The following is a 20,942-nucleotide window of genomic DNA, read 5'->3' as shown; positions in this document are numbered from 1 at the left end:
GTATATTGTGCGTAGCTTATGTTTGTTTATTTGATAACCTGGTGAAATTCGATTTATTTTGATGTGGTTAGTTGATATGTCATCAGAGGTGTCGGGCAGAGGTTGTTGGGGGTCAGTATTAAGTCAAGGTGAGTGGTGAGGTTGTTGGGGGTCAGTATTAAGTCAAGGTGAGTGGTGAGGTTGTTGGGGGTCAGTATTAAGTCAAGGTGAGTGGTGAGGCTGTTGGGGGTCAGTATTAAGTCAAGGTGAGTGGTGAGGTTGTTGGGGGTCAGTATTAAGTCAAGGTGAGTGGTGAGGTTGTTGGGGGTCAGTATTAAGTCAAGGTGAGTGGTGAGGTTGTTGGGGGTCAGTATTAAGTCAAGGTGAGTGGTGAGGTTGTTGGGGATCAGTCTTAAGTCAAGGTGAGTGGTGAGGTTGTTGGGGGTCAGTATTAAGTCAAGGTGAGTGGTGAGGTTGTTGGGGGTCAGTATTAAGTCAAGGTGAGTGGTGAGGTTGTTGGGGGTCAGTATTAAGTCAAGGTGAGTGGTGAGGTTGTTGGGGGTCAGTATTAAGTCAAGGTGAGTGGTGAGGTTGTTGGGGGTCAGCATCAAGTCAACCTACCTACCTGGAGTCAACCTGGAGGGCATTCCGGGGATCAACGCCCCCACTGCCCGGCCTACGACCAGGCCTCCCGGTGGATCAGGGCCTGATCAACGAGGCTGTTACTGCTGGCCGCACGTAATCCAACGTACGAACCACAGCCCGGCTGATCCGGCACCGTCTTTAGGTAACTGTCCAGCTCCATCTTGAAGACAACCTGGGGTCTTACCGTAATGCCCCTTATTGCTGGTGGGAGGCTGTTGAACAGTCTTGGGCCCCGGACACTTACTGCGTTTTCTCTTAGTGTACCAGTGACGCCCCTACTTTTCACTGGGAGTATGTTGCATCGCCTGCCAAGTCTTTTGTTTACGTATGGAGTGATTGCTCTGTGCATATTAGAGACTAGTCCCTCCAGAATCTTCCAGGTGTAGATTATGATATACCTCTCTCGCCTGCGCCCTAGAGAGTACAAGTCAAGTGCTTCCAGGCACTCCCAGTAGTTAAGGTGTTTGATGGAACTTATACGTGCAGTAAAGGTTCTCTGTACATTCTCTAGCTCTGCAATTTCACCTGCTTTGAATGGGGATGTTAATGTACAGCAGTATTCCAGCCTAGAAAGAATAAGTGATTTAAAAAGGATTATCATTGGCTTAGCATCTCTTGTCTTGAATGTTCTCATTATCCATCCTATCAGTTTCCTAGCAGATGTGATTGTGGCATTGTCGTGGTCCTTGAAGGTGAGGTCTTCGGACATTACCACACCCAGGTCATTCATATTACTTTTCCGCTCTATTGTGTGATTGTAGTTTGTAGTATACTCAGTCCTAGTTATTATTTCCTCCAGTTTTCCATAACGGAGTAGTTGGAATTTGTCTTCATTGAACATCATATTGTTCTCTGTTGCCCATTGGAAAACTTGGTTTATATCTTCATGGAGCTTTGCCGTGTACTCAATGGATGACACTCTCATGCAGATCCTAGTATCGTCTGCAAAAGATGATACAGTGCTGTGGTTTACATCTCTATGTCTGATATGAAAATAAGGAACAGGATAGGTGCGAGTATTGTGCCTTGTGGGACAGAGCTCTTCACTATGGCAGCATCTGATTTAACTCTGTTTACCACTACTCTTTGTGTGCGATTGGTTAGAAAGTTGAAGATACCTTTAGCACGCATTTTGTGTGCTATTACACCATGGTCGCACTTGTCAAAGGTTTTTTGCAAAGTCTGTGTGTACTACATCCGCATTCTGTTTGTTTTCCAGTGTATCTAGGACCATATCATAGTGGTCAAGCAGTTGCGAAAGGCAGGAGCGACCTGCTCTGAAACCATGTTGCCCTGGGTTGTGCAATTTTTGGGAGTCCAGGTGATTTGCTATCCTGCTTCTTAGAACTCTTTCAAAATTTGTTATGATGTGGGACGTTAAAGCTATTGGTCTATAGTTCTTAGCTACTGCTTTGCTGCCACCTTTATGGAGTGGAGCTATATTTGTTGTTTTTAGTGACTGTGGAATCTCGCCTGTGTCTAAGCTCCTTCCCCATAGCATACTTAAGGCCCGTGAGAGGGGTTTCTTGCAGTTTTTTATGAACATCGAGTTCCAGGAGTCTGGGCCTGGGGCTGAGTGCATGGGCATGTCGTCGATGGCTTTCTCAAAGTCTAGTGGAGCTAAGGTTATGTGATAAATCTGGCCTACATTGGCAGGGTTTTGAGGCTCATTCATGAAAAAATTGTTTGGATCGTCTATATTTAAACTGGTTAGTGGCTCGCTGAACACTGAGTCATACTGCAATTTCAGTATCTCACTCATTTCTTTGTTGTCGTCAGTGTAGGATCCGTCTTGTGTGAGCAGCGGCCCTGTACTAGAAGTGGTTTTTGACTTGTTTTTGGCATATGAAAATAAATATTTCGAATTTTTCAATTTCATTTATCGTTTTTAGCTCCTCTTGTCTCTCCTGGATCCTGTATGAGTCCTTTAACTTAAGTCAGGGTGAATGGTGAGGTTGTTGGGGGTCAGTATTAAGTCAAGTTGAGTAGAGAGGATGTTGGGGCCAAGGCTTTGGGAGAAGTTGTATGGGGTCATCTTCTGGTCATGGTCTGGGAAGAGGCTGTTGAGGGTCAAGGTTAAGGGAGAAGTTGTTTTAGTGAAGGTTAGGAGAGAAGTTGTTGGGTTCAGAAGAGGTCATGGTGTGGTGAGAGGTTGTTGGGGTCAGAAGAGGCCATGGTGTGGTGAGAGGATGTTGGGGTTAGAAGAGGCCATGGTGTGGTGAGAGGATGTTGGGGTCAGAAGAGGTCATGGTGTGGTGAGAGGTTGTTGGGGTCAGAAGAGGCCATGGTGTGGTGAGAGGATGTTGGGGTCAGAAGAGGTCATGGTGTGGTGAGAGGTTGTTGGGGTCAGAAGAGGTCATGGTGTGGGTAGAGACCTGAGGGACCAGTTCAGGTAGAGGTGTGGGGAGAAATCAGAGGTTGTGGCAGGGCGCTACATTTAAAGGTTAAGATATTTCCCAGTGGCCAGGAACTTGGTTCACAGCGGACGTCCCCTTGGCCCTCACGCCTGAAGGGTCTCTTTGTTAAGACGATGCCTGCTGCTCCTCACACTACCAGGGCTTGGCACCTCACCTCGCAACATATTACTTTCCTTGTAAAATATGTATGTATATATATATATATATATATATATATATATATATATATATATATATATATATATATATATATATATATATATATATATATATATATATATATTTTGTGTGTGTGTGTGCGCGCGCTCATGTGCGTGAGGAGGAAGTCACAATAAAAAGCGTAACTGCAACTATAAAAACTTGTCACAGTGAAAAATAAACAGGAAAGCCTGAGCGCATAGGAACGAGAAGCAAGAGAGAGACATTTAATGTTACAAAGTGAAGTGATACCTCACTCAGGTATCACACAAGTGAGGTGATACCTCGCCCAGGTATCACGCAAGTGGTATGGTGAACTATCATGTGCTCTGAACTTTTACCTGTGGTATCTTGGCACTTCTTGCCTCTTTCGTCATTAGTATTACAATCCATTTGTTCCCCACCCCCCATATATCTATGCTACTTCTGTTAGTAGTACACAGCTTATCAGAGGATCCCTCGACAGTGTTTGCTAACGTTGGATCCAGTCCCTTGTATACGTATCTTGGTTTGCCATAGAAATTATCCTGAGATTGCAAGGTTTTTGCAGTACCTTTCTAGCCAGATATTTGCATCAGTTGCCTTAGACATCCAGCCACTGCCCACTCCTGAAATATGGATATCTGGATACAACCTTTTCAGATGCGACAGAAAGAACAGGCAACAAATGAAGTTGAAATTCTGACAATGAAAGTCGAGAACCAAAACTTAGTCATTGTTCTTGTATGTAAGGCACCAGATGCAACTTCCCAACAGTTCAAAGAACAACTATCAAAAATTGACTCCTATCTGGAAAACTTTCCAGCCCCATCCCCAAACATCTTGCTGCTTGGTGACTTCAATCTAAGGCATACAAAATGGAAGAATACAGCAAATAATGTTGTAGCAGAACTCAAGAAATCGTAATGACACGATTGTGGCTAGCTGGTCTAGTGGCTAACGCGACGGGCTGGAGTTTTGAGACTCTATGACCGCGGGTTCAATCCCGGCCGGGGGTATGGTTTGTAGCAGAAATAATCCCTGGAGGCAGCTCAGATGAAAAGCACACATACAGGAGCTGATGAATTTCTGCAACAAACACATCCTAAGTCAGCAGATAGTGGAGCCAATAAGACTGGAGAACACACTACAACTAATTTTCACAAATCATGAGGACCTGGTAAGAAATATAATATAAACAACAACAAATTCTGATCAGAGTCTAATCGAAGTCCAGACTTACATGCACAGGAGTCCTGATCAGCAAAACGCATACAGCTGTGAGGGTACCTTTCCCAAATTAAACTTCAACAACAAGAACATCATCTGGGATCTGGTAAACTATGCCCTAAATGAAACATGTTGGGAAGATATCTTAAATTACAAGGACCTTAACCAATGCCTTGAAAAGATCAACCTCCTGGTAGCTGAAGTATGTTCAAGGTATATTCCTCTAAGAAAAAAGAAAAGAAGTAAACTGGAGAGATGCTCCCTCAACAGGAGAAGACAAAGAATCATTGAGCTCCTCAAAGAATGCCATATTATCTTATACATGGAAGGAAGTGCTAACCAGAGAAGTAGAAAATATTGTGCTAAAGTTAAAGGACTCATACAGGATCCAGGAGAAATTGAAATTGAAAGAAATTCGAAATATTTCTCTCCATATGCCAAAAACAAGGCAAAAACCACTTCTAGTATATTGCCCCTGCTCAGACAAGACGGATCCTACACAGACGACGACAACAAAGAAATGAGCGAGATACTGAAATCTCAGTATGACTGTGTTCAGCGAACCACTAACCAGTCTAAAGATAGACAATCCAAACATTTTTTTTTCATGAATGAGCCTCAAAACCCTGCCAATGTATGCCAGATTTATGACATAACCCTAATTCCACTAGACTTTGAGAAAGCCATCGACGACATGCCCATGCACTCAGTCCCAGGCCCAGACTCGTGGAACTCGGTGTTCGTTAAGAACTCATGCCCTAAGTATGCTATGGAGAAGGAGCTTAGACACAGGCGAGATTCCACAGTCACTAAAAACAACGGATATAGCCCCACTCTACAAAGGTGGCAGCAACGCAGTAGCTAAGAACTATAGACCAATAGCTTTAACATCCCACATCATAAAAATCTTTGAAAGAGTTCTAAGAAGCAGGATAGCAAACCACCTGGACTCCATGTGATAAATGGTTTAAAAAACCGACAAGTTGAAGATTGAGACACTTATGCAAAGAATCGGAATCTTTATTGAGGAAACGTTTCGCCACACAGTGGCTTCATCATTCCAGTACAAATCAGAAAAGTGTAAGGAGAGGAAGAGTTTGAGGTAATCAGTCCCTCAGCCTGGAGTCGATGTCTTCAATCCATCAATCTTGTAGAAAGTACAGCATAGGGCCGTAGATGTGGTTTATATACTGTAGTCAGGTGAAGCAAAGCAGGAGAAGGTGGGGTCCTAGTGGTACCATCCATTAGTCGAAGTAGGTCTTCATCCAAAGGTTGGACAAGGTTGAAGAATTCTTTGTATCAAGATCCCATGATTATGCAGTGTCTGACAGATGTGACAAATGGTTTAAAAAAACGACACGCTGAAAATTGAGACATAAGGGAATCTTTATTGAGGAAACGTTTAGCCACACAGTGGCTTCATCAGTCTAATACAAATCAGAAGGGTGTAGTCCTTACACCCTTTTGACTTGTATTGGACTGATGAAGCCATTGTGTGGCGAAACGTTCCCTCAATAAAGATTCCCACACGTTGCACAATTGTCTCAATCTTCAACATGTCGGTTTTTAAACCATTTATCACAAACCATACCACGGGTGGAGTTTGAACCCGCGGACAGAGTCTCTCAAAAGCTAGCTGGCCCAGTGGCTAACGCGACGGTCTGGAGTTTTGAGACTCTCTGACCGCGGGTTCAAACCCCACCCGTGGTATGGTTTGTTTGCAATCGTGTCATTACGATTTCGTGAGTCCATTTATCACATCTGCCAGACACTGCAACATCATGGGATCTTGATACAAAGAATTCTTCAACCTTGTCCAACCTTAGGACGAAGACCATCTTCGACTAGTAGATGGTACCACTATGACCCAGCCTTCTGCTTCGCCTCACCTGACTACTGTACATAAGTTACGTCTACGGCCCTATGCTGTACTTTCTACAAGATTGATGGACTGAAGACATCGACTCCATGCTGAGGGACTGATTACCTCAAGCTCCTCCTCTCCTTACACCCTTCTGATTTGTATTGGACTGATGAAACCACTGTGTGGCGAAACGTTTCCTCAACAAAGATTACCATACGTTAAGTAAAAGAACACAAGTGCAACTAATGTGACATTTTATTGTGGCAACGTTTCGCTCTCCAGGAACTTTGTCAAGCCATTACAAACAGCACATGGACACAGAGGGTATATATAGGCTCAGAGTGAGGTGCAATACTAGTGGTAGTAGTAGTAGTAATACAATATGTTAGAACAATTAACTTGCACATGAGTAAAGGATATAAAAGCTATTACTTGGGAAATATAAAAATTGGTTAGACAAATATTTCTATTGGAAGCTGGATAGAGAAGGTCTGTTTCAATGTTCATTCTCTGTAATGTGCTTGTGTAGTATTAACAGGAGAGACTATGTGATGGCAGGGTTTACTGTTTTCAGGAGGATTATTGCTAAGACTTCATAGATCGTGAAGCTGCCTTTGTTTTGTTTAATTGTATTAGAAACAGCTATTAGTGAAGATTCAAGGCACTTGCGTCTGCGGAAATTAGTTTCTTTGATCACTAATTGGGCGTCCCTGAACTTCATGAGATGATTTGTGGAATTTCGGTGTTGTACACAGGCTTTGTTCAAGTTTTCGTTCCTACATGCATAAATGTGTTCGGTAAGACACATAGGCAACAGTTCGGCAACTCTATTCCGAAACGTTTCGCCTACACAGTAGGCTTCTTCAGTCGAATACAGAAAGTAGGCAGGAACAGTAGAGATGTGAAGACGATGTAATCAGTCCATCACCCTTGAAGTCGTAGATTTGAGGTTGTCAGTCCCTCAGCCTGGAGAAGTTCAGTTCCATAGTCAGAAACTATCTGAAGATCAAGCGACAGTGCGGAGACTTAAATGCTGTCGGAAGGAGAGGTGCAGTGTCTTACCTACCAACCTGTCGGTATTGTATACCATTTTGATATTCATAAATGTGTTCATTGAGGTGGGTGTCGAGGTTTCTTGCTGTTTCACCTACATAAATCTTGTCGCAGCCTCCACAGGGTATAGTGTAAACCCCTGCATTGACTGGTTCGTAGTGCTTGGATTTTGTTCTGGTTAGATCCTTTATCGAAGTGCTGGAAGCGATGGCGATTCTGGTGTTATCTTGTGAAAGTACTTTAGAAACGTTCAGTGCAACCTGGCTGTTGGGAAGAATTATAACTTTGTTGGGAGTGGTGTTGGTGCGTGGAGAATTAATGATCTGAAGAGCTCTTTTCTTGCAGTCTTTGATGAAAAAGGAAGGAAAATGTAAATCTGTGAAGGTTCGGTGAATGTATGTACATTCCTCGTCAAGAAACTCAGGACTACAAATTCGGTATGCTCTTAGGAAAAACCCGATGATGATGCCTCTTTTAGTCTTAGTATCTTGACTGGAATAGAAGTGTGTGAGATCATTTTTATTGGTAGGTTTCCGATAAACTTGAAATCTTAATCTGTTGTCTACTTTGTGAATGAGGACGTCGAGGAAAGGTAGCTTGTCATTGGATTCTTCTTCTAGTGTAAACTGGATCGCCGGTTCAACTTCGTTGAGCCTTGCCTGTAGATCCCGTACATCAAAACGTTTGGGAGTTATTACGAGGACGTCGTCCACGTAACGTAACCAAGTGACTCTTGAAGGGATGATGTTGGCAAAGTGTTCGGACTCTAGGTATTCCATGTACAACTTGGCTAGGACGGCACTGATGGGAGACCCCATTCCCATGCCGTAGGTTTGTTTGTAGAGCCTGTTATTGAAAGAAAAACAGTTGAAATTAACACAGAGTTCAGTCAAGTCAACAAAATCTCCGGGAGGTAGAAGAAGATTAAAGTCCTGATTGACTTTACGTCGTAGAACCTCGCTGGCTTTTGTGGTAGGTACTTTTGTGAAGAGGGAAGTCACGTCCAAACTGCTTAGTTTCTTGTTACGGATGGAGAGGTTTCGGATGCGGTTGAGAAGGTCGCCTGAATGTTTAAGATGAGTGGGGCATGTGGTCCCCAGAAGGCAGGAAAGATGTTTGGCAAGAGCTCCGGCTAGTTTGTGTGGTGCACTGCCTATATCTGACGTGACTGGTCTGAGAGGAATATTATGTTTATGGGTCTTGGGTAAACCATACATTTGTGCTGGTTTAGGGTTGCTGGGTAACAAGTAGAGAAGTTTCTTCCCTTCTTTAGTGCGTTTGAGTATTTGCCTGGTTTTGTATAGAAATCTTCGGTGAGCGTCTCCCACTGTTGAGTGCTGATGGGTTCGTATGTAAACTGATCATTCAAGAGGTCCATCATTTTGGTGTTGTAGTCACTGGTGTTGAGTATGACGACTCTACCTCCTTTGTCGGCGGTGGTGACGATAATGTTGGGGTCGTTGGCGAGGTCCTTAAGGGCAGTGATATATCGTCAAGTTAATTGTTCTAACATATTGTATTATTATTACTACTACTACTACCACTAGTATTGCGCCTCACTCTAAGCTTATATATACCCTCTGTGTCCATGTGCTGTTTGTAACGGCTTGACAAAGCTCCTGGAGAGCGAAACGTTGCCACAATAAAATGTCACATTAGTTCCACTTGTGTCCTTTTATTTTACATATTGTCGTTAATTCTACCAACTTTATTACATTCCCATACGTTGCATAAGTGTCTCAATCTTCCACCTTGGACTCGCAAAAATTGCACAACCCAGGGCAACATAGTTTCAGTGCAGGTCGTTCCTGCCTCTCGCAACTGCAATGGTCTTAGATGCACTGGAAAACAACAGAATGCAGATGTAGTATACACAGATTTTGCAAAAGCCTTTGACAAGTACGACCATGGTGTAATAGCACACAAAATGCGTGTTGAAGGGATAACTGGCAAAGTAGGCAGATGGATCTTTAATTTGCTAACTAATCGCACACACAGAGTAGTGGTAAACAGAGTTAAATCGGATGCTGCCATAGTGAAGAGCTCTGCCCCACAAGGCACAATACTCGCACCTAGGATCTGTATGAGTGTCATCCGTTGAGGATACGACAAAGCTCCATGAAGATATAAACCAAGTTTTCCAATGGGCAACAGAGAACAATATGATGTTCAGTGAAGACAAATTCCAACTACTCCGTTATGGAAAACTGGAGGAAATAATAACTAGGACTGAGTATACTACAAACTCCAATCGCACAATAGAGCGGAAAAGTAATGTGAAGGACCTGGGTGTGGTAATGTCCGAAGATCTCACCTTCAAGGACCACAACAATGCTACTATCACATCTGCGAGGAAACTGATAAGATGGATAATGAGAACATTGAAGACAAGAGATGCTAAGCCAATGATGATCCTTTTTAAATCACTTGTTCTTTCTAGGCTGGAATACTGCTGTACATTAACATCCTCATTCAAGGCAGGTGAAATTACTGAACTAGAGAATGTACAGAGAACCTTTACTGCACGTATAAGTTCCATTAAACACCTTAACTACTGGGAACGCCTGGAAGCACTTGGTTCATACTCACTGGAGCGCAGGCGAGAGGTATATATCGTAATCTACACCTGGAAGATTCTGGAGGGACTGGTCCCTAATATGCACGCAGAAATCACTCCATACGAAAGCAAAAGACTTGGCAGGCGATGCAACATACCCCCAGTGAAAAGTAGGGGCGTCACTGGTACACAAAGAGAAAATGCAATAAGTGTCCGGGGCCCAAGACTGTTCAACAGCCTCCCACCAGCAATAAGGGGCATTACCAGTAGACCCCTGGTTGTCTTCAAGAGGGAGCTGGACAGATACCTAAAGTCGGTGCCGGATCAGCCGGGCTGTGGCTCGTACGTTGGATTGTGTGCTTCCAGCAGTAACAGCCTTGTTCATCAGGCCCTGATCCACCGGGAGGCCTGGTCGTGGACCAGGCCGCGGTGGCGTTGATCCCCGGAATACCCTCCAGGTAGACTCCTAGGCAAAATGATACACATGATTCCTTGAACCTAATTAGATCTATAGCTGTCTTGTACTTAACTAGCAGCTCTTGTCTACTGTCCTTCCCAGTTTTATTTTCCACCTTACTGAGGGTCCGTTTCCATTACCAGACATATCCAACCTGTTGACTATGTCACAAACACAAGATCCAAGGAAACACACGCATCTATCCATCCCTGCTACAGAAGGCACCGTATATATATATATATATATATATATATATATATATATATATATATACATACATACATATATACATACATATATACATACATACATATATAATGTCGTGCCGAATATGTAAAACTGGTCAATTAGCAAGAACTCATTTAAAATTAAGTCCATTCTAAAATTTTCTCTTATACGTTTAAAGATATATTTTTGTCATTAATGTTGATGTAAAAATTTATAATTTTGCACCAAAAGAATCTTAGAAAACTTACCTAACCTTATTATAACAAGAACAATTTATTTTAGCCTAACCCAACTAAATATATTTTAGATTTGTTTACAATAATTTAATACTAAACAAACACAGTGAAATATATTTTTTTCGTTAGATTCAGAATGATTTTGGCGAAATTATTGCATACATAAATTTTCGCTTGTCCTATATGGCAAGATGAGCGTTGCTATTTAACCCAAGATGGCAAGTTCTGCCTATTCGGCACGACATATATATATATATATATATATATATATATATATATATATATATATATATATATATATATATATATATATATATATATATATATATATATAATCTGACTTGTGAGTCACCGATCGCTAGGATATTCTTGTCTTTGTTAACAGAGGAGTTAATGATACCTTTAACCTCATTGACCACTGAAGCACATTCATTCAGAACAGAAAAGCGATTTCCTACCTTGAAATCTGATCTATTAACCTATCTCAGTTTGATGTATGTTTCTCCCTTTACCAACCCTCTTGTTGCTGTTGACTTGATTTAATTTGCTTTCACAACCACCTGACACCCACTGTTACACTTTCTCAGGCGAATTTTCAATTTCTTATTTCCCTCCTTGAGAAGCAGAACCTCCTCCTTTAACACCTTGAGTTCGGATTCTGAAACACTACACAGACAAGCCATGGTAACACTAATGCATTTCACACTAATTCATCACAAACATCTGCAGGACAACTGACCTCAGTGAGCTGTTCTTAAATCCCAGGACTCAGACACGGTATTATAAACTATATTACTTTACCCTGCCAACTCTTTCTTCACGTATTATCGATTTTCATGTGACCTACAGCTTACTGGAGGAGAAAAAACATTATAGTGATGGCAAGGTTAATGGTGCCTGGGTCACCTTACCTTGCTGGCGCTGTTTGAGCAGTCGGTGTAAATAAGAAAAACCCAGCATGTAAGGTTTTACTCACTTTTTTTAATCTTTGGTTATAACTGTAACATGGTAGATGTAAATTAAGATCATTGGAAATTAAGATATGTGAATATGGCTAATAATGCCATCGAATTAATATCTGTTAGCAAATTTCTGCACTGAAAGTGTTCAATAGCCAAAATGGTTCTAGTGGTTTATAGGTTACACAAATAGATATTTTTTTTCCATAAGTTTTTACATCCTCCTGAATACAAACTGAAATTTACAAACAACTGACTGAATCACACGAGATTCGACCTGCATTCTTCCCTGTGTTACGGCTGTGGCGAGGTAGAGACTACCACTGCCTCAGTGGTAACATATTTACATGTGCAGCATCAGGACTCACATGAGGCCGCAATGGACCCTTCTGAATTTGATGTGAAATGTTATCAGGACTTTCTGATTGATCAGTGAGGAAATATGTGAGTATGCAGTCGAATACTTTATATACCAGCTTTCGTAGCGATGGCTACTGATACAGACTATTCAACATCTTAACAGAAGATATCAGAAACAGGCTGCCTCCACCAGCAACAGCCTGGTTGACCAGGCATGCACCAGAGGAGCCTGGTTCATGGCCGGGCTCAGAGAGTAGATAAACTCTCGAAACTCTTCAAAGGCATATCAAAAGTAAAATAGGAGATGTACTTAAGTGGAGGTGTTTAATAAAATACTTGGAAAGAGAGAAGCTCAGTTAATGCATACCATGTTTTGTGATATCAACAGCTAGTGCAACACATTATATCAACAGCTAGTGCAACACATTATGATAACAGCTAGTGCAACACATTATGATAACAGCTAGTGCAACACATTAGGCTAATTAGCCTGCCACATAGGAAGGCAAAGAGGGTGAATATTTTTGCTTTGGCTCCAATTTCATTGCTCTTATTTGAGTTAGTCTGTCAGCTTTATTAAACACTACGTACACAAATAACCCGCATGTGCGGGTTATTTGTATATCGTTCCAGTCACGGTTTTGCGCCTTTTTTTTTTTTTGTTATAAACACTTCGTATCCATCCTGTGGGCGGTAGTTAAAAGATTACAGAGGCACATAATGGGCCCAGTTATTAGGCCCTCACCACTTTGTGCTACACTTTACGGTAATGACTCACACACAAAGTTAAATTTAAAACATCCTTTGTCATTTGTACAATAAAATCATGCAATCATAATTTATAATTTCAATAAGCTAAATAATTAAAAATGCTTGATTTTGTATTAATTGCCAAAAAGCTATTTAATTTTGTCAGTATATTGGGTATGAGAGGGAAAAGGATTATTATTAATATAATCAAAACTAAAGCTAAACCCACAAGGGTCATACAACGCTGATGAGAGGAAGAGAAAGGACCCAAAATGGTCGCGTAGAGCGCCAAATATCCTGGTAATCAGAGAGAAGTAAAAGCGATTAACAGAGTTGATTCATTTTAGCCTTTTAACAGCTTTGTAAGTCAGAAATGCCGAGGGATTAGTTTTAATGTAGGAGTGATTATGCTCAAGTGCTGACCGTTGTGTACCTGATGAGTGAACCATAGTCTGACAGGTGTACACGTGTCATCTCCGGTGTTAACATTTACTATTACACTCTTCAAGAGGGTGCTAGTGGAGAGCACACATGCTGCAGCCACCCGCAGCTACCTTACTCTCGTATGGATTGAACCTGATTACCTTCCATACCCCAGGCACTGTAAGGTCCTTATGAGTTCAGCGTTTTAGTATGAATATAATAATAATAATAATAATAATAATGTCAATATTATAATAATGTCAATATAATAATAATATAATATTATTATTATTATTATTTCGGTAGCTGAGGGACTCGAGAGAATTTTTGTAATGCACCAGACCCATGTGAGTCATTAAGAGCAATAAGTAGCGGAGACTGTATCATGCACTTAGCGCGAGGTAAACATAGTTACCATTCAGAATATATTTATCCCAGTATTACACAATCCCCTGGAGGTCAACACACTCAAGAGACCAAGTAGCCATATCTCACTATCACGAATGATCAGAGGAGCTGCAGATCTTCTTCCTAAGAGGTCTAGGAGCAAGAGATCAAGAGCTTCAAGAACCCCAGGAGATTCAAATTTACAAACGAAGCCTAGAACTTGTGACTAAATACCCTCAAGGGCCCGGGTAGTGTAGATCAATACTTGAAGGCCCAGGAGCCAGAGCTGAGCCCTGTCAAACATTAATATTCGAGGAATCACTCGTTGGAAGGTGGCCGACTATTTCCCCTTAGCAATCAGTATTTCTACACTGCAAAGACAAATAAATTAGTGACTGTTCACGAGCGTTCAACAGTGATTTTCTGACTGTGTTTTAAAGTATGCTTCATAGATCCCCATTTTCTGTTTGTGCTTCAAAACATTTTATATCTTCTGTGTAATTTTCTGTTATCTGGAGAAATTATATGTTATAATTGGTTATTTTTTAATAGACGACATTCGAGCCTAGCCTAACCTAGCCTAGCCTAGCCTAGCCTAACCAAACCCCTAATCTAACCTAACCAAACCCCTAATCTAACCTAACCAAACCCCTAATCTAACCTAACCAAACCCCTAATCTAACCTAACCAAACCCCTAACCTAACCTAACCTAACCGAACCAAACCCCTAACCTAACCTAGCCTAATCCCTAACCTAAATTAAAGAATACAGATCGAGAAATTTAGTGAAAACCGTATGAGAAATCAACATAGAATGTGCTAGGAAATTACTGAGAGTACCAAGACGAGAAACTGCTGAGTACCACCAAGACAAGAAACTGCTGAGAGTACCAAGACAAGAAATTGCTGAGAGTATAGAGCAGAGAAACTGCTGAGAGTATTGAGAAGAGAAACTGCTGAGAGTATAGAGAAGAGAAACTGCTGAGAGTAGAGAGAAAAGGAACTGCTTTGAGTGCAGAAAAACTGCAGAAAGTGCATAGAAGAGAAACTGCAGAGACTATAGAGACAATGCAGAGTACAGAGAAGAGAAATTGTTAAGAGAGTAGAGAAATAAGATATTTTTAAGTTACTTATTTTAATAAACACTTATTTAATACATAATAAAATTTAAGTTTTATTTTGTAAATAAAATTCTATTGTGCTGACTGATCTCTGGCCTCAGATCTGATGCTAAAGAAAGTGGTCAGCATCATCTATTTACTCCTTGAAATTACTCCTATTTATTTTACAATAATAATAATAATAATAATAATAATAATAATAATAATAATAATAATAATAATGTTTTTGTTGGTATCGTTGAAATTCCTTGCTGGAATTAATTCTTAGTTTTCCTTGCAGATCCCTGGTGTGTATCACTGGAAGTCAGACTGGTGGTGGACGACAGTGTCTTGCTTGCAGGTAAGCTGCACTAAACTGACCTATAAATGTCTCTCTGAGTCAAGTGTGTATCTCCGTGTATTTACACTGAGAGCAATGCTGCCTCAAGTTTTCTCAGTGTGTGTGAGGAGTAAATTTGGTTGTGTGTGTGTGTGTGTATGTGTGCATAAACATAAATGTGTGCATTAAATAATTTAAATGGAGTTAATGGTGTATTTAAAGTTACTTTTGAATATAGGGCTATAAGAAATAGAATTAATATGCCTTTTTATTTTACCTCATCTGCCGTCACGAAACAAAGCATAAGTGAACCACGAAAGAAAACACATTCAGTCTCATTCAGTCGCTGGTTTTCAATTTAGATTATCCCACCGATTGCAACATTTCCACCCCTTCTACAGAGTGAAAGCACTGCCCTTCCCACATCTTTTAGCAATTTCTCTTCCGTTCTGCTAACCGGTTACCCTGTATCCTTTCATAAATTTTTACCTTGGTCACACACTTAAACGTCCATTAAAAGCCACTTGTCATATTCATCACTCTCTAATAAGCTCACATAAGCCTGCTACACGCACAAGTCCCTAAAACTCAAAGCCTCCTTTACCGCTTCCCTCAGAGCATCCCTTAATAACCCCTACCTTCCACCCTAGATTTATACACCCTCTTTATCAACGTATCCCTTTCCATCCTCTCAAAACATCAGAGTATTCCCTCATCAACTCTTAATTATACACTTTATTATATAGACACTTTTGCAACACTTAGATGTATCTTCATTGCGAAAACATTTCGGAATAGAGATACCCGGATACAGGATCGGATACAGGTGAATGCAGCACTGGAAACAGTAGAAATAATATTGACGTAATCAGTCAGTTACCCTCGGTGGGAGGCAGTCATTCTTCCAAGCACAGGTAAGCGACCGGATCTTACATACTTGAGTAAAGGTGAGATGAAGCAGCTGGAGGTGACGTCACAGGTGAACGTGATACACGAGTGAAAGTAGATCATGTTAAAGAATTGGTTAGCAAAGAAGTTTCAGAAAACTTTCCCTGCTATACTTTAGACTTGAGGGACTGACCACCTCCGATTGAGGGTGACGGACTGACCACCTCAATACAACCACTTCTACTGCTTCCGGTGTTGTAGTCACATCTATCCTGCTGAGGATGCTTGTTATACAGAGGAAACGTTTCCGCAATAAAGTTGCACAAGTGTTGCTTATGTGTCTTATCAACTTGTTGGTTCTGTATCTCATCAGTAATATGATATAAGATGCACAATAAACTAGCTGCTTCGGCGGCAAAATCTAATCAGTAATATGACCCTTTGTGACACAATATTGCCTTTAAATTTCTTCGCTCTCAGTTCTCTGCTTGATCTTCATACCACATTGTTCTCACATATGACATCGTTAGTGTCACTAGCCTCGTCGTAGCTGCAACGTTCAAAACCCAAGCCTCTAACCATTAAAAAATAGTGTTGGTACCTCTATACTCTAGAACATTTCCTGTCTTGCCTTAAGATGACTCAACATATCACGTACCATTTTCCACTTTATCTATTCTATAGTTAACCTCTTTATAGATCCATCTACTCACACGTCCGCTTCCGAATATCTAAATACATCCACTTCCTCTATATTTCCTCCCTCCAGTCTGATATCCAGTCTTACATTATCTAGGCATTTTATTATCTTCATTGCTTTGTTCTTTTCTATGTTAAATTTTATATTCCTTCTTTTACATACCATCCCAAATTCCTCCACCAAACTTTGTAGCTTGTTTTCAGAAGCTCCCAAAATAACAGCAAAGAGCAACTGTGATAACTCTCACTTTGCATCAAATCCAACATCTTTTAATCCCACACCCCTTTGCAACATTATAGTATGCACTTCCTTTACAACCCCATCTATGAATATGTTAAACAACTATGGTGACATCAACCATGGTGACATCAACCATGGTGACATCAACCATGGTGACATCAACCATGGTGACATCAACCATGGTGACATCAACCATGGTGACATCACGCATCCCTGTCTAAATCCTGCTTTCAACTGGAAATAGTCCATTCCCTTCCTACATACCCTAACCAAAGCTTTACTCTTTGCATGAAACTCTTCAGGGCTTTTAGTAATTTATCCTCTAGTCTATATACATTTGCAACGTCTGCCACATAGCTTCCCCATCCACCCTCTCATTTAACTTTTCGAAATCCTTAACTGCAACAGTTTTATTTTACCCTTATCTAAGTACTATTCACTCATATGTTTCAGTGTAAACACTTGATCTACTCTTTCCCTACACTTTATCAGTCTTCCTGCTCCTTAGTAAATCTACTTCGTCTTCCTTACCCAGAACCCTAACATGTCTCCGACTTAACTAAGTCGCTCTTACTGAAGATATTACCGACACGTCGTTAGCTTTTGATTGGGACTTTATTTCTGCAGCGTTTATTCTGAAGCATCGCCAGCCAGAGGCTTCTTCAGTCTAATGCAATTAAACGTTATAAGGTGAGCAGGAATTTGAGGTAATCAGTCTCTCGGCTTGGAGTCGTTGTGTTCAGTCCATCAGTCTTGATAACAGTACAGTATACTGGAGGAGATGGGGTTTATATAGTATAGACAGATGAGGTGGAGCAGTGTAGGGGAAGTCACAAATGGACAAAAAACTAGAGAAAGGAGATCATGCCTATAGGTTAGGCAAGCTTTGAAGTATTCCCAGCATCAGTATCCCAAGATGTTACGGTGTCTGACAAATTTTAATCCCTTATATAGAAGAAGTATTCTTGAGAGATGAAGGGCGCTATACAGCGTTAATGATCATTGCGTTGTTAATAGGCTTTAAATTTATTAAATACACGGGGTGTGTGTGTGTGTGTGTGTGTGTGTGTGTACTCACCTATTTGTACTCACCTATTTGTGGTTGCAGGGATCGAGTTCTAGCTCCAGGCCCCGCCTCTTCACTGGTTGCTACTGGGTTCTCTCTCTTCCTGCTCCATGAGCTTTATCAAACCTCGTCTTAAAACCATGTATGGTTCCCGCCTCCACTACGTCACTTTCTAGGCTATTCCACTACCTGACAGCTCTATGACTGAAGAAATACTTCCTAACATCCCTTTGACATCTGGGTCTTCAACGTCCAATTGTGACCTCTTGTTTCTGTGTCCCCTCCCTGGAACATCCTGTCTTTGTCCACCTTGTCTATTCCGCGCAGTATTTTATATGTCGTTATCATGTCTCCCCTGACCCTCCTGTCCTCCAGTGTCGTCAGGCCGATTTCCCTTATCATTCCCCTTAGCTCTGGAACTAACCTTGTCGCAAACCTTTGCACTTTCTCTAATTTCTTGACGTGCTTGGTCAAGTGCGGGTTCCAAACAGGTGCTGCATACTCCAGTATGGGCCTGACGTACACGGTGTACAGTGTCTTGAACGATTCCTTACTGAGATGTCGGAACTCTGTTCTTAGGTTTGCTAGGCGCCCATATGCTGCAGCAGTTATTTAGCTGAAGTGTACCTCAGCACCTTTGTTCGGTACTATACTTACCCCCAAGGTCTTTTTCCTTTAGTGAGGTTTAGTCTTTGGCCCCCTAACCTGTACTCTGCGATCTTCTTTGGTCTCCATCAATCTCATGACTTTGCACTTGGTGGGGTTAAACTCCAGAAGCCAGTTGTTGGACCAGGCTTGCAGCCTGTCCAAATCCATTTCTAGTCCTACCTGATCATCATCCACTTGAATTCTCCAAATTAGCTTAACGTCGTCTCCAAACAGGGACACTTCTGAATCTATCCCTTCCGTCATGTTATTCACATATAACAGAAACAGCACCGGCCCTAGGACTGACCTATGTGGAATCCCGCTAGTCACAGGCGCCCACTTTGACACCTAGTAACGTACAATCAATCGTTGTTTCCTTCCTCTCACGTATTCTCTGATCCATTGCAGTGCCTTTCATGTTGTTCCTGCTTGCTCCTTTAGCTTTTGCATTAATCTCTTGTGCGGAACCATGTCAAAAACCTTTTTACACTCCAAGAAAATACAGTCTGCTCACCTCTCTCTTCTGCCTTACTTCTGTCACCTTGTCATAAAACTCCAGCAGGTCTGTGACACAGGATTTTCCTTCCTGAAACTGTGCTGGTCATGGTGTATAAGCTCATTCCTTTCTAGGTGCTCCACCATACTTCTGATATTTCTTCTTGATTTTGCATACTCTTCATGTCAGTGACACTATTCTGTAATTTAATGCTACCTGTTTCATTTCTTAAAGATTGGGACTACATTTACTGTCTTCCACACCTCAGGTAGTTGTTTTGTTGCGATAGATGTGTTGAAGATTGTTGTTAGTGCTACACACAGTGCCTCTGCTCCCTCTCTCAGGGCCCATAGAGAGATGTTGCTCGGTTCCAGCGCCTTTGAGGTATCTAGTTCACTTTGGAGCCTCTTCACCTCCTTGGTTGAGTAGTGTGTCCAACACTTGCTGGTGTACCCTGTCATACCGGTTTACTGGAGTCCTTTCTGTCTCCACTGAAAATATTGTGTGTAATCATCTATTTGTACTCGGCTATTTGTGGTTGCAGGGGTCGGTTCATAGCTCCTGGCCCCACTTTTTCATTGATCACTTGTAGGTCCTCTCTCTCCCTGCTCCATGAGCAGGGAGAGAGAGGGCCTAGAGAGAGATGTATGGTTCCTGACTCCACTACGTCATTTTCCAGACTATTCCACTTCTTGACAACTCTATGACTGAAGAAATACTTCCTAACATCCCTTTGACTCATTTGAGTCTTCAACTTCCAATTGTCACCCCTTGTTTCTGTGTCCCATCTCTAGAACATCCTGTCTCTGTTAACCTTGTCAATTCCTCGCTGTATTTTATATGTCGCTATCATGTCTCCCCTAACCCTCCTGGCCTCCCGTGTCGTGAGGCCGACTTCCCTTAACCTTTCTCCATAGAACATTTCCCTTAGCTTTGGGACTAGTCTTGTTGCAAACCTTTGCCCTTTCTCTAATTTCTTGACGTGCATGACAAGGTGTGAGTTCAAACTAGTGCTGCATACTCCAGCATTGTCCTGACATACACAGTGTGCAGAGTCTTGAACAATTCCTTACTGAGGTATCGGAACGCTATTCTTGGGTTTGCCAAGTGCCCATATGCTGCAGCAGTTATCTGGTTGATGTGCGCCTCAGGAGATGAGCTCATTATTATACTCACCCCAAGATCCTTTTCCTTGAGTGAGGTTTGCAGTCTTTGGCCTCCTAGCCTATACTCTATCTGTGGTTTTATTTGCCCTTCCCCGATCTTCATGACTTTGCATTTGGCGGGGTTAAAATAGAGGAGCTAGTGGCTGGACAAGGCTTGCAGCCTGTCGAGGTCTCTTTGTAGTCCTGCTTTATCCTCATTTGATTTAATTTTTCTCGTTAACTTCACATCGTCTGCACGCAGAGATACATCTGGGTCTATCCCCTCCATCATGTCATTTACATATACCATAAACAGCACTGGTCCTAGGACTGACACATGTGGAACCCCGCTTGTCACAGGCACCCACTCTGACACCTCGTTGCATATCACGACTCGTTGTTGCCGCCCTGCCAAGTATTCTCTGATCCGTTGCAGTGCCTTTCCTGCAATGTGTGCCTGATCCTATAACTTTTTAACTAATCTCTTGTGAAGAACTATGTAGACGGCCTTTTTGCAGTCAAAGAAAAGGCAGTCTACCCACCTCTCTCATGTCTTACTTTCGTTATCTTGTCATAAAACTCCAGTAGGCTTGTGAC

At 41.7% G+C, this 20,942-nt stretch overlaps 1 protein-coding gene across 1 annotated transcript in view; it reads left to right on the top strand.

Moving 5' to 3' along the window:
* The first annotated feature begins 15,109 nt into the window (after nucleotides 1-15,109).
* LOC128692422 (orexin/Hypocretin receptor type 1) overlaps nucleotides 15,110-20,942 on the top strand; it is a 1,118,627-nt gene continuing 1,112,794 nt past the window's right edge. Inside the window, exon 1 of the mRNA XM_070096275.1 lies at nucleotides 15,110-15,183. The gene's annotated coding sequence lies outside the window, so the exon portion shown is untranslated. The remainder of the gene's footprint in view (nucleotides 15,184-20,942) is intronic.

The sequence above is a fragment of the Cherax quadricarinatus genome, chromosome 53 (genome assembly GCF_038502225.1).
Source record: "Cherax quadricarinatus isolate ZL_2023a chromosome 53, ASM3850222v1, whole genome shotgun sequence".
In the NCBI taxonomy this organism is placed as follows: domain Eukaryota; kingdom Metazoa; phylum Arthropoda; class Malacostraca; order Decapoda; family Parastacidae; genus Cherax; species Cherax quadricarinatus.
Note: the sequence above shows the minus strand (reverse complement) of the source record. Positions and strands in the feature narration are given on the sequence as shown.